Source organism: Corvus cornix, chromosome 1 (assembly GCF_000738735.6).
Source record: "Corvus cornix cornix isolate S_Up_H32 chromosome 1, ASM73873v5, whole genome shotgun sequence".
NCBI lineage: Eukaryota > Metazoa > Chordata > Aves > Passeriformes > Corvidae > Corvus > Corvus cornix.
Genome location: NC_046332.1, coordinates 68,602,989 through 68,617,788, shown reverse-complemented (window position 1 = coordinate 68,617,788; position 14,800 = coordinate 68,602,989).

The following is a 14,800-nucleotide window of genomic DNA, read 5'->3' as shown; positions in this document are numbered from 1 at the left end:
ACATACTTTAATATACTTTCCTTTCTATCTGAAATGAAGGGAGCAATTGAGGAATCCTCCTTGACTGGTGTTTTCCTCAAAGTACTGAGGAAATCACAACAGACTTCCAGTTACAAGTAGACACAACTCCTCTTTCATTGTTTTATTTAGATTAATTCATTTAGATTGTTTTTAGATTAACAATCCAAAACCAAGCTGAATTTTGACTGATAACACATCTTCTCATAGCTGTGCTTTAAATGAGAGCATATTTGGCACAAGAAAAAGGAAATCCTGTCTTATTACACACAATATATAGAAGTGTGGCTTGTATTTTAAGAATTCAGTTCATAGCATTTTGTGTTAACCTACTGTACTGTGCCTTCTATGGCTCTAAAGAAGACTGAACTCAAATTATAAAGATGCATATTATGTGTAAATTGAAATAGACTGCTTTGGGTCCTGAATAAGAAATCACAAAATCAAGTAGCCCATTACAATGCAGTATGGACACATTAAACTTTAAGAGAAAAAATTTTAAAACTCCCAGGAGGTACGATCGTTTCTTTCATAGGAGGTCTCTTAGCAATAAATGCCTGAATCTGTTCTTCAGAATTGAAATGACACATCCTAAACTATTCCAAGACATAAAGGGTGAATGCCAGTCTTAAAGACGGCAAAAAAATTCTTGTAAAATCTTCTGTGAACAAATCCAGGCCTGGTAGCTAAACCAGAAGGAAATGTAACGTAATTACTTCAGTGTTCTCGTGGGGCCTTGCTCAGAGTCATAACAATGAGAATTAAAGCTGTGCATCACTCTTCTCATTAATTAACCTGTTTCTTTCTTCAGGTGTGGTGTAAGAAAAAATGAAATTATGGAGACACAAACTGTCACCAGATCTCTGAGCTTCATTGTGCAGAGGGGCTCCATGGGAAAGCCCCTTATTCATGAAGTAGCGGGGAGCAGTGCCTGTCTCTTGCTTTGCCAGAGGAGAGCACGCAGGCGAGCAAACAAAGAAGTCAGCTGGTCACTTACTTCAGCTTCGCAGAGCCAGTGATCTCACCCTCTCCTCCCACGAGTACAGAGTAAAGAGCTGCTACACTTTGACTGATTGGTTGTGTTTTATTACCTGCTCTCCTGACATATAAGAGAAGTTAATGCCCAGTTCTTGATCACTTAAATTATTGGAATTACTGGACACAAGCCAGCTGATGATGACAGTGCTTGGGATTTTCTTCTCCCTGTATAAAAAGGAAAACGGTTCTGGGCAGTTACATCAGCGCTTTTTAGCAAGGCATTAAAAAATCATGTGGAGATCACCGATACTGATAATTACTCACATGCAACACTTGAGAGCTCAAGTTCCAGAAAAAAAACAGGTGCCTAAAATATGTATTTCAATGATTATTTGTGTATTGAGAAAGAATGTCTGCCTTCTCTGTACTGATGATATAAAATTAATTAATGGTTTAAAGAAATACTATGGAAATACTTTGCTTGATTCAATGTTATGTTTGCATAAAAGTAGAACTAGTATGAATGAAATCTGCTTCATTTTGAGAATTTTTTTCTTATGAACAGATGCCTAGGTTTATTCATTGTCATTTAATAGCAGAGTTTAAATTTGTCTCACGAGTAACGAAAAATATTGGTAAAAAAATGCTTCTTCTCATTGTCATGGAAAATAGCAACATTATTTTAAGGTCTGGACTGATTATCTACAGAACTGAAAAATGGATGCCAAAAAAAATCTACATGCCCAAAATCTATACAAGGAATTTGTGGGAGGAGAAAAATGGGGAGAATATCTGTTGACTAAACTGTTCCACAACCGTGTCCCCTGATATAACTTGTTATTTTGCACACTAGCAAACTGCCAAAAAAAGCCCATTTAATATAGTTTGGCTCTTGCAATTCTTCCTTGCTTTGTGGTGATATACCCATCTCTGGATGTTCTGCAACCCTACTTTCCTATTTCTTTAAACAAAAGCTGCTGCTTTGATCATGTCTAGCATGTGCCAAGACACAAGACAGATGCTCCAGTGGTGCAGTTCTGCACCCTCAGAAGGAAACTTTTTATTGGAGAAGAATTACCTCTGCACTTGAGATTAAAGAAAGGATTTACTTCCTTTGGTTATTCTCCTGGTGCAGGCAAAGAGCAACTGCCTCTGCAAATGGCCAGGAGATACCACGTTTTCTCAGCAGCAGTGAATGCCAGCTTGGGCTGGACTGCCCAGATTTGCAAACACAGGAAACCATCTACAAACAGTTCTCAGGAATGCAAAATGTGCAATGAAACATGTGGCAACACCGGATAGTTAATAAACACATCACAGATAGAAAATGGTTACACAACTAAGTGCTGAAACAGCCAGCTTAATAGAAAGACAGATCTAGAATGCCCTCACTTTTAAAATTTAGGGAAGGAAGGAAAGAAGGGAGGAAGCAAAGGAGGGAGAAAGGGAAGAGAAGGGAAGGGAAAGGAAGTAGAAGAAAATATAAAACATAAGGGAGAGGGATGGTGGGAAGACTTTGTATTTGGGGTTTTTTTTAAATAATTTTTTTTTTATTTCCTGATGAGCTGCATGAGTAAATAAAAAGTTTATATTAGAGCATCACAGAAGTTCTACAAAATAGCCTTTAGGATTTTCATATTCTGTTTCTTTTGGTTTTAATAGTTTTTGCTGTAGTAGAAATCTGTGCTCCATCTCCTTCCCCTCCCCTAAAGATTTTCTGACATAACCGCCAGGACTGTGTTAACAATTCAGAATTACTCGGTCATGTTCTTCTGCCAGATCAAGCCCAACTGTTCCAAATCAAGCAGGAACTCTGTGGTTTCAGTTAGACACTTCAAATATCTCCTTCTGAAAATAAACATTTTCCCTTATTTCCTGTGATCAGCTGAGAATCCAAGTCCCAGTAAATCCCCTGTAAATAATTACCTAGAGTTAATTGTTTAAATACAATCATAGATTTATACCAGAAATAACATTTATTGATACACCCAGTTTGCTGTTACATTTTTGTACCAATGAAATGACGCTCTCCAATGACCAGGTATGCAATCTCTCTCAGAAAGGAACAAAATAAAAAATAAGTCCATTCACTTTTTAATAGGGTTCTGTCATCCTTTCTTCTAAGTCTCAGAGGTATTTATGCTTATACAAGTCAGTTACAGTTCATCATGTTGCTCCAGCTCTACATTTGTAGCTGCACAATGCCATTAGTCATTTCCAGAACCACAGCTATTAGAGATTGAAGTGACCTTTTAATGTCATCACATCCTACCCTGATTCCTACTATCCATGGCAACAGACTAATGTCAAATGCACAATTATGACTTCACTGCAAAATGTAGCAACAAGGGAGCTGATTTCCAGTTTTAAGCTAAATTTCGGAAGTCAGAGGCCTAGCTTTTGCCATCCAAATCAATGAAAGTTATTTGTATTCCATTTGCAAGTTGTTCAATAATCAAGATATTTCTAACCACCCACCTCACACTGGTACCTAAATAAAAAATTGATTATTTTTAGCAAAGGAGGGAAAATTGAAATGGCCACATCATGCAGAAATGGGTGTTTGATCCAGGAATCTTTCAAACAAAGGATAGTGTTTTTATAATGTGGGGTGGACATGGTTTATCTGTCTTCCTTACCCCAGCCAAAGCATGAAGGCTCCTGTATTGCAGGGCTGGGGTATAGACAGGACTATATCCATTTTATATAATGTGTACTCCAGTGCAAAGCAGTTCTCAGTTATATCACCCACCCCCAGCAGGAACCACTCTGCTCCACATCAGACAAGTCTGTCTGCAATACAAGGTGTTGGAACCTGGGATAAACACAAGGCTCACCAACACTGTAGTGTAACTACACTTTTGGAGATGAGCAGTTTCTATCTGCTGCATGTATCTGGGTGTGCATGTATCTGAAATGCATCACTGTGTAAATGTATTTCAGCTTGGTTTAGACTAATTGCAATATAATGCAGTGTCAATGTAGCACTACACTTAGGGGAATTAGCCCTTCCTCAGAGGTAGCAGTACTTACCCTGGGCCATTGCCATGCTAACACAGACCTATTGCTTGTAGGACCAGAGCTGGCGTGTATACAGGGCTATTTACTGGGCCATACCTGCCCATCCCGAGTGCATTGCGCTTCACTGAAACTCACTGGTGGGTTTGCTTGGTATAAACATAGTACCTTAACATAATAAAAAAAATAAGCCTCCTGTATTTGTGGTTAATGACATTCCTACAGTAAATGAATGCCAGGAGTAATCACACCAAGATCATTTGTCAAGAATTGAGATGTGTGATTCGATTTTGTAGCTGGACCTCCCTCTCTAATAGGATTTAAAGGACATTTCAGAAAGAATTAAAACCCTCACAATTATCATAGGGAGTTAGAGTCCTATGACATCTCACCTCTGATATAAACCAACAGGCTGTTGCAGCTAGAGACCTATGGCAATATAGCACCAGGAAAGTGCAAAGTGGTTAAAAATGTGCTCAGACTAGGTCATGTGTGAAAGGGAGATTATTTTGTAATGAAGAAGATTCCTTTCCTACTGACATTCCAGTAATCAAACAGAACAAGAGAGATATATTCTTAGTTTTTAATTTGTCTCTATTCAGACAAATTAATACTGAAATAAAGAAGATACACTGAGTTTCCCTTCAAAAGGACTGAGCAGGACTACATAAGGGCTTGCTTAAGGAGTTGGCTTAGATCTTTGTAAAATGCAGTGTTGGAAAACTGAGCATCCGTGGTTTTATATTTCAGGGATGATGCAAGGTTTTTCAACCTTTAAATTACAGCTTGTGCAAGCAGTACTCTGTTACTTAACAGATTTGCAGATGTGTCCATCTCCAAGGTAATGGGCATTGCATTTCTGTCATTCAAAAGGCTGAGATTCAAAATAAGTCAAAGAATGAATTGATCCAATCCTCTCTTCTAAAAGCTTCTAAACACTACTTGGAGGCATTCTAGCAGAGGCAATAATAGATTTGTATACAGATACTCCTTAAAGAATTTACAGATAAAAGTAAAATTTTTCATCTCTATTTTAGAAGCAAAAGGCATGAGAGAGCTCTACTTGAACCAGTTATACAGGCAGTCACTGCCAAAGCTTTGTCCAAGGTCTAGGCCTTGCTATTACACTCCTCCCTATCTGCCCATTCCCCCAGAAAAATCCAATATGAGAGGAGGAAGGGAGGGAGGAAGGCAGGAAGAAAGGCAGGCAGGCAGGGAGGAAGGCAGGAAGGCAGGAAGGAAGGAAGGAAGGAAGGAAGGAAGGAAGGAAGATTGGTTCTGAAAAGTTAGAATTGATAATATTTTATGACAAGGTTAATAGGTATTTTTCTTTGACTATGGAGCATAAGACATAAGCAGCTGCATATGTTTATGACTAATAATATCTGCGGTGGTGCAAGCTAAAATAACAGTTATTTCTCAGAAATAAAAACTGAGTTCAGTGAAAGGACATAATGTTACATGTGTACAATCACTGGGAAACACCGACTGGCATTTTCCCTTTTGACCTTACATGACAGTGTAACATTCCAAAGGAGAACATTGCCAAGTCTCAGTTCAGCATAAAAACAACACTGAGGAAAATACTCTGTAACAAACAAACAGAACTAAAAACTGTTTCAATAAAAAAAGGGTCACACTTGGAGCCATCAGCATCTCTGAAAGCCCGTTTATTCTATTGCCTGAAATCTGACAGTCCCATGATGAATTAAATGTGCTACAATTAGGAGAAGTGTTTGGCATAAACTGGAAATGCTTTGTTTTCTTTTTCACACTAGGACTCAGCTGACCTACATACCTCATCACAAGATGCAAGGATGTGGCAACTCTGCCCTTCTTGCTGTGTGACAAAAACTTAAAAAAAAAAAAAGGCTACAATAAAATTAGGAATAGAAATCTTGAAAGCTTAATATTATGCAATCTATTCTGCAATACAGGAAAGAGATTTTTTTTACACTTCAGTTTCACGATTTGGAGTTTGTGGCTGTCAGTTGACAGAAATAAATCTCAGAGAGTCAGATTTGCGTGGGACTTAAGTAAAGTGCCACCTCAGCTCTCTTAAGGATCTCTTTGCATTGGGTTGGAAATATCAGGCTGTTAACCTGCTCTTTCTGAAATAAAGGAAATAGTATCTTTTACTAGAAAACACATACGATTTTGCCAGATTTTCAAAGGTGTTAGTTGAAATGAATCTTCTAAACTTTAACCCCTCTGCCGTGCTGTTTTCCCTGCTGAATAAAAATTTTCAGTCTCTGACTCCTGGGAAATTTTTGATTTCCCAAAAGGGACAGACAATAAAGCCACTGTCTGTACAAAAGAAGCAACACTGTACCTGTACAACAAAAGCCAGGCTCCCTTTTTCACAGACAGGACAAGGATACTGAAGAAATATTTTTTGAGGGGTCCCCTCTGCACTTGTACTGCCACTGCCTGTGCTGGGAGGAGAGAAATTAAGATTCCCCACAAGTAGGTGCCCCACCAGCTCCAGAGGAGACTGTGGATCCAGAAAGAGATCCAGGAAGATCTTAAAATGTCCACCTGGTTATGTCTCTGTTGGCTGACCGATGCTGACATTGTGATTTTGCCTTCTCTTGTTAAAGAAGTGAAACAATCCCTGGTATGGTTCAGGCCCTGACCAGTTCCCAAACAAATCCTAAACATAGGCCCAGAGTTTAAAAAAGCCATGCACTGTTTCCCAATAAATAGCTGGGATGTAGCAAGCTTGTTTATGAGCCTTCAGTCGTAAGAACAAGACTAGTCCATGCCAGCTGGCCAGAGACGATTGAAGCATGGATCCTGGCAAAGCTGAATATGTAAGCACAGGGAAACCCTTTGTATTCCATGTGTTGATGAGACAAAAGCTGTGGTGTTTTCTACTAGGACTGGGATGAAATCAGTATGACTCCTAACACTAATATCACTTGTGGAATGGCCAAGAGACCTAGAGAGGTGAAAAAACAGCTTATATCCTGTAGGGCAATAATGTTGATTTGAGTAGGGAGGAAAGCAGATGGAGTGAATGGATATGCTGTTCAGAGAAGAGGGGAGAAATAGGCTCCTCCCAGCACATTTTTGGCATTAAATGTCCAATGTTTTTTTTTATTATTATTCCTCAGTGTTTGCAGATGTGTTCAATATTTTCAAGAATTTTTGTGTTCCTTTGTATCTTGGTAAACTATATTTCATGGCTTTGGGAGCTATTGGCATTACAGCAAATCAAGATGGGCTTTCCATATCAGGGGCTTTTGTTGTAAATGCAAAATGCTAAACTCCCTCAAATTTGCCAATTTTTTTAGACAAACTATTGTGAGGTATAAAAGGCTAATCAAGCTCAGTGGAAAGGAGCAAGTGCACATCTACTGAATCACCATGCTTTATAATCTTTTCAAATGGATTTTCTATCTTTAGACAAAGCTGACCATCAAGTACAGCAGCAAAAATAAGCCCTCTTTATTAATTGGAATTTGCTGGTAAGGTTCACTGCCTCTGCAGTAAGAAGTCACATGAAATCCCAAGCAGTCAGGCTAACAAATTTTAATAATTGCTTTGTGTTGGAGGAGGGAGTGGTAATTTTATATCATTACCCCTTTTTGAGATTATCCAATTGGCCTGGTTAAAAACCTGTTTCCATCACCTTCAAAATTACTTTGAAACAAATAAGGATTACTTCAATTGCACTTATAAATGAAAAAAAACCCTCATTTAGAGTCACTAGTTTTAAATTCCTTTCCTTTATCATCCTTACCACAACTAAGTCAAAAGAGGCTATTAAACACTGCCCCTTCTTTAGGAATTCATTAAGACAGGTTAAATGCTAGGTTTTGACTATTTCATTTAATTAGAAGATAAATTTAGTTTTGGTACACTGAATCACTAAAGCATATGGACAGCCATTTCAGTTAGGTGTTAATTTAAGCCCCAAACCAGAAAAGATTTTGCATGTCCCTGAGCCTGTGGATATTTTCCTTTTACACAGAGTGAGCTAAATTGAATGTTGATTTTATCTGACATCTACTTTCACTGAAGTTTCATTTCCTGTATGAACCTGTTCTGCAATGGCATTTTCACTGATAAATAACACACTAGATTCCAATGAAAGACAGAAGATCATCTTACAGCATTTCTTACTGCCTTATGAAATAGTTGTTTCCTCACCACATCTTCATTAAACTGCCACACCCATATAACAACTCATGACAACAACATATACAATACACAAATTTAAGGAATGTAGATTTTGTTTCCAGCAAGATCACAAGAAATGGACAATATAATAGAGATATCTTGAGTGTTGTGCTAAGATGGTCAGAGGAGAGAAAAGTCCATATCCTAGTTTGCCAGTGCCGCTTGACATGGCATCTGCTGTCTAGGTGGCAGCACTGCTTTTGAACTCTACAGGGACGTCTCCCCACTGCATCACAGAGCTGAGCTAATCCTGGCAAGTTTGACAGCTAATGATTTCACACCACAGGAAGCCAAGTTGTGGAATGATGAAAGACTACAGTGTGCCAAGTGCCACAGACACACCAGAGATGTGCATGTGAAATGAAAGGCAAACAGAGACATCCTTCAGAACTGATCCGTTTTCTTTCTACCTAAGAGGGCCCGGGCTGGAAGCAGTATTGGGAACAAATTTGTGGCTCTGTATCCAATGCTGCAAGAGCAAGTCTGCTTTATGCTCCCTACCCCCAAAATCACATAGACTCACCAATCACCTTGTTTGGTTTTAATTTGCTTTATGAGGATTGACTTCCCATACATATCCCAAGCATCACACCAACCTGATTCCTTCCATCTGCTTCACCTCCACAAAGACCCCAATCCAGTACTTGATCTAAAAATAAGACAAACTGCAATAAAGTGAGGTTCCATAAAAACAGCAAATGAACTTTGTAATTTTTTTTATGTACTTCCAAAGGCAAACATGATGAAGGTGTTACCCACTCTGTGTCAAATTATACAAATAATAGGACACTCACCAGGACCTGGGATGTATTCCTCCTTTTCTCCTGAACCTGATGGAGGCTCAAATCCACATCTGCCTTCTCTGAAAAGGTAATCTAACCATGAGGCTAGGAGTCACACAGAGAAACGAACAACTGGCATATCGTATAGTGGCACGGCTCCAGAAACAGAAGCAAGGAGCATTTGAACCCGAAGTAGCCTGGTAGAGAAAGGATTTATCCAGGATGTTGAGAAGGTGGGGTTGAGCTCTCCCTCAGCATAGTGATCTGAGTCTTAGTTTTTTAATGCATGTGCATGTGCTGAAATTATTAAAAAAAAAGCAAACAGAACAACTCCATGTTATGATTTCAACCTTTAAAATGAAGAGTGTCCCACTCTGAAGGAAAAGAACTGTCTTCAGGAAGAGACTTTTAGCAGTGTATCACAAGTAGAAAAAGGCTTTGTAAAAAGAAGCAAGGCACAGAAAGTCTCACAGAGCACACACTGTGCCAATTCAGATGCTGTACATGGCTTGGTGGTGCCATACCATGAAGTGCCAGTCAGTCTGGCTTTAAATGCCAGCTCATTGCAGAGAACCACTGTTACCCTCAGGAGAGTAATGGAAAACCTACACCACCTTTGCACAGCTGCAAAGGCATCAAGGAACTCTTGAACCGCAGTGCACTGAGGGAAGTTTTAGTCCATCCTTTGCATTCTGCTCCCTCCTTCCTTTCCTTCAGCCAAGACACAAAGAAGGTGCAGAGCCTTGTTCTTCCCCTCAGATCTAACTTGGTGAACCTTCAACCTGAGTGTTGAGCACTCAGGGAGCTTGTTCTGTCCACAAAGCATGCTGACACTGCAGAGTGGTCTCACCACTCAGTTCATGTTTTTTCTTATCTAATTTCATCCTAGAAATTCTGCCACAGATATAATGTCCCTGGATAATAAGATTGGGAATATTATCAGCTATTTTTATACTGATATTAAAAAGGCATGTCCTGGGTCTGAATCTTGTTAAATTATTTCTCTGCGAGTTCAGTATTTACATTCTGTAGGCACATGGGAAAACCTTGTAAATATTTATAGTACTCTGGATGAGATGAGGAGACTTGAAAATTAGGAGAAAGAAGGTTTCCATACTGCAGTGAAGACTGTGAACATTTGTTTTCCTCGATGAGATGTGCCTGTTTTCACTCTGAAGGGTTGCCATGTGGTAAGACTGAGTTAAAGTACCTGGCAAATATGAGTTCTGGGTACATCTGAGCTGTCAGTTGGGCCTGCTCCTATTGCCCACGTGCACATGCTGGATCCTTCATGGAGCGACTTAGTATCCACCCAGCTAAAACCTGGAACTGACTCAATGATAAAACCATCTCATGGCCTGCTCCAATAAGCATTATGGGCAGAAGCAAGCCAGTTCCCATCACCTACACCTGGCCCAGCCTTCAAACTCCTTCCTAGCAGGCAGCGAGCTGTCATAATACATAACTCCTTATGCAAACACACCCTTGGCATCCTGCACAAATACACCAGTGTTTAAGATGCCTGGGAGTAAGTGGCTGCAAGGGATAACTGCTGCATCTGTGATATCCAAGTGCTATAGATAGGGCCAGGCTGCTCGAGGGGGCATGCATCAAGTTGTAGAACACAATTCGCTGACTGGAGAAGTGGGAATCCATCCTTAGAGCAGGTGGTGGGACCAGAACAGATACAATCATCCTTTCCCTGTTGGATCCTTTCAGACAGCGGTTGTGTGCAAGCCAAACCCAGAGAAGTTGCAACTGATAAAAGTCTGATTATGCCAACTACTGAAGCTTATTTGAAGCTCATTTCCTACTAAGTCTCAGCTTGAGAATTAGTATCAGCCAATCATGCACTGAATGCCCTACTTACTTTACTTACTTGCCTATTTTTTGTGGGAGGTGTTGTCTGTTTCTTTTATTTTAACCACTGATAGAGCCTGTGCTGAATGCTGTAGATCAGGTTTGGTTAACCAGCATTGCCCCAGGGCTTCATGCTCTGTACAGACTCCTGCATGTACAGCCAACTTTTTCTTGTTTGGTGACTCCTCCCTGATTCATTGTGTACTTTCACCCCAGTGCCTGTTTCTATTTTCTGTCCTTCTTGTGGTTCTGTCCAAATGCCTTATTACCTGCATTTTTTAGGATCTGTAAACAATTCTGTTATTTTTATCTGCTTTTATTTTTAATTAGGGTGGGGGTTTTGCCCTTCTTTATGTCAGCTCTGTGATTATGTGCAACACCCTATTGCATAAGAACACAAGCATATAGTTTAAGGTTTGGGAAATTTTTTTGATTGTTAACAACTATGATTAGATGATAACTCTGAACTCTGTGGAGGACTAGTAGACATGTACATTCAATAAATTGCTCAAAAGTGTCAGTCTTTGTAGTTCCATGAGTTATTTTCCAAGTTAAGTGACAATTCATTGCAAATTGTTTTTGGAATAAATATTTAAAGCAATAAATGATAGTTATTCAAGTAGTTTATTGAAATTCACATAGAACTATACTACTTTATTCCTTTTACCCAGTGTTTTTTTCCAGCAAACATTTTTCTTTAGCAATTTTTCTCCACTCATAGAACCAATTAAGTACTGACTTAGGTATTGCTCACCATATTTCTTTGTTCTACAGACATCTGTCTCAAAATCTGATGACCTCATAATACTATAATTGATAAACTCTTTTCTTCTTATATTATTAAATATAAGTATTTTTCTATAACTGGATAGATTTTTTTCTTTTTTTTCAACAATTATTATAATTATCATAAAGAAGTAGATGAAGAACTCAAGCATTCAATGGATATTTTAATATCTTTGTTCTAAACTCGTTCTCTAATCTATTTTACAAAGCCCATTTCATGACGGTTTCTTATCCAGTGGTGGTCAAACTACCTGGGATTCTTCTACAAGAAAATTATTTATTACTAAATCTTTCTTGCTTGAAGTGTCCTACAATCAAAGTCTACTGACACTTCTTTCATTCCTCATCCATTTCATCTTTCCCGAGACAACTTCTCAGCCAGCCCTTACTTTCCCTTCACATTTCTTCAACACTGCACATGACCCTATTACTCTTTCTACCTTGCACTATTACCTTGCACCTATATTGTCTAGTCAACAAAAATCCTTGGAGTGGCAGAAGGCTATTGCTGACCTCCTGTATTGGTGGGTTCAAAATTAGGCATGAGTCACACACAAGCCAGTGGTGCACCTTGGCAAAAGATGCCAAAGATGGCTGACATCATCCAAAATTGTATTAACAAGAGAAGAGCCAGCATTTCTTAGGTCACATGAATAATAGTGTCCAGTTTCAGGCCTTCAGTAGAGGTGATGCCTTTTCCTGGTCTTAAAATCAAGAGTCATACATGGTTAGAAGGGGAAAAGGGATTTTACCTCGGTATTTATTTTAAGGATCCTTAGGTGTACACGTCCAGGTCATATGCATCGAGATGCACCCCACTGAGTCTATCTCTGTGTGTTCCCCCCCCCCCCCCAACATCAGTTATAACATTACAGGTCTTACTAATTAACATATCTATCAAAGATTCCCCAATGAGAGGCTCAGGTGAGCCCCCCTCCCCAAGGAGCCTTCCCCTGGATGGTTCTATCTTAGTTTACAGAATGTGTTCTGGAGGGGACCTTGGTGTCTGGGGCACACTGATCCCTAGCTACGAAGCTTCTAAAATGTTTAGTCTCTCAGCTTGACAAACAAGTCCAAGAATGTAGGGAAAAAGCACTAGGAATACAGAAGTTGTAAAAAGGTATAACAGGGGTATAGAAGAAAAGGCAAAAAATCTTCATGGCATCACAGGAAGCAGCAGTAAAACAGGGATAAGTTCAGCAGAGGCAGCCAGGATGATTGTGACTGGACCATTTGTCCCATGAAGAGAGTCTGTGGGATTGGGGCTTGTTCAGTGAGGAGAAGAGATGTCTCTGGAGGGACATGACAGAAGCCACCAGTATCTGCAGGGTTGTCGGTAAAGAGAGGGAGCCATGGTGAGAGGTGTGAGGCTGAGAGGCAGCAGGCACAAATTAATACCAGAGTGGTTCAGAGAGGATATGAGGAAAGCCTTTCCTCCCATGAGTGCTGTCAGGAGGAGCAGGTTGTGCAGAGGGGTTATGCCATCTCCATTCATGGAAGAGATGACTGGATAAATCCCTGAGCATCCTGGTCTGACCTCAGAGCTGGTCATGATTTAAGCAGGAGGTTGAGCTAGATCTCCCAAGGTCCCTCCTACCTGAATGATACTGTAATTCGGTGGTTACAAGGATTGCCTGCAGAGCAGCATTAAATATCACATAATATAATTCTCATAGATCCTCTTATTAAAATTGTTCAGATTTAACATTTACCTGGTTAGTGCAACGACTGCATTTCATCACTTGTAACAGTCCTAGCTGATGGTGAGATCTAAAGCTCCAGCTCATTTCATATACTCTTTGCTATTGTGTAGAGACACTAGAGCACATTCAGGCTCTTGTTCTTTGCCTTCTGTCTCCTAGCAACTCCATCTGCTGCCTTATTTTGAACGTTGGAAGTACAAGTCAGATTTTTTTTTTTTAGTTGGGGAAAAGCTGCTCCTTCCCGGATTCCAACATAGCTTAACACACAGTTTTATATTTAAGATGCTGGAATGCCTTTTGCACAAGTAAAGATGATTTCATCCTGCATTCTGTCATGACAAGAACCTCTTTTCCACAGATTTAGGCCACTTCTTTACCCATGGGTTCTTGACCACATAGGAATTGCGGTGACTATTAGTATTGTCACTTGTCTGCAAAAATCATTAATCCACTTTTGGTTTGAGGGAATGAGTGTGTTGGGGTTTGTTATTGGTTATTGTTTTGTCTTTCATGAGCTATAATTAGACATTCTCTGGCATCCATATTTCACACAAATCTCTATTACTCATTCCCTGGCACATGACATATTTCCTTGCCAATATTTGTGGAGCACACTGTGAACTGAGTGGCACTGAGAAGTTCGTAATAAAAGTGCTTGTCCTGTACATGCCTGTCAGTTACACACCCATTAAATTTAACTCATCCAGCTCCACTGTAATATTTTTATCCTTGACTGCAAGTGATTAACCATCACAGCAGTATTATCTCTTATCCATCCAATGGATAAAACGAGACACTATCAGGTGATGGGTCAAAAAAAGGTGGGAAAAATCAATCTACACATGGAGGAGGGAGAATGCCAAAATATTGCAAAATATTCACCTTTCTTAAGATATTTGATTATTTATATATGGAGGAGTGACTTTTATCTACAAAGTAGCAGACTGAAACCTAAGCTTTCTTTGTAGCCTACAGAAAAATCATGATTACTTTAATGTATTTTCAATGGAATTGGAGCTGAACCTTTGTTTTAGAGGTCTCTGGTTCCTTAGTCTGAGTTTTTCCCTCTTCAATAGCTTCATTCCTTTCCATAGCTGAAATTTTTATGTTAGTTATCTCTCCAAAGCTCCCTCATTGATCTTTGCAGCTGCTTCAGGCATTGCCTTTTCTTAGATTAGTGAAAAATACGGTTGGGCTGCTCATTTCTGGAGTGGAGTCTGTGCTCAAAATTTGAAAAGGTGAATTGAGTGGGGAAAATAGTCTGTCCTTAATGCATTCAGGTTGGATTGTACCCTAAAACAGAATCTGAAACAGGAAAGCAGCAAGTGAAAAGGCTACAAAGTAATTTTTGGTGAACATTCAAATGAATTTTCAGCTTTGTAAATCATCATTCCTTGGACTCTCTCTCTCGAGCTGTAACACTGAGTTGTGACACTGAAACCAAATGGGGTAGTGATTGTAACAGTTTTA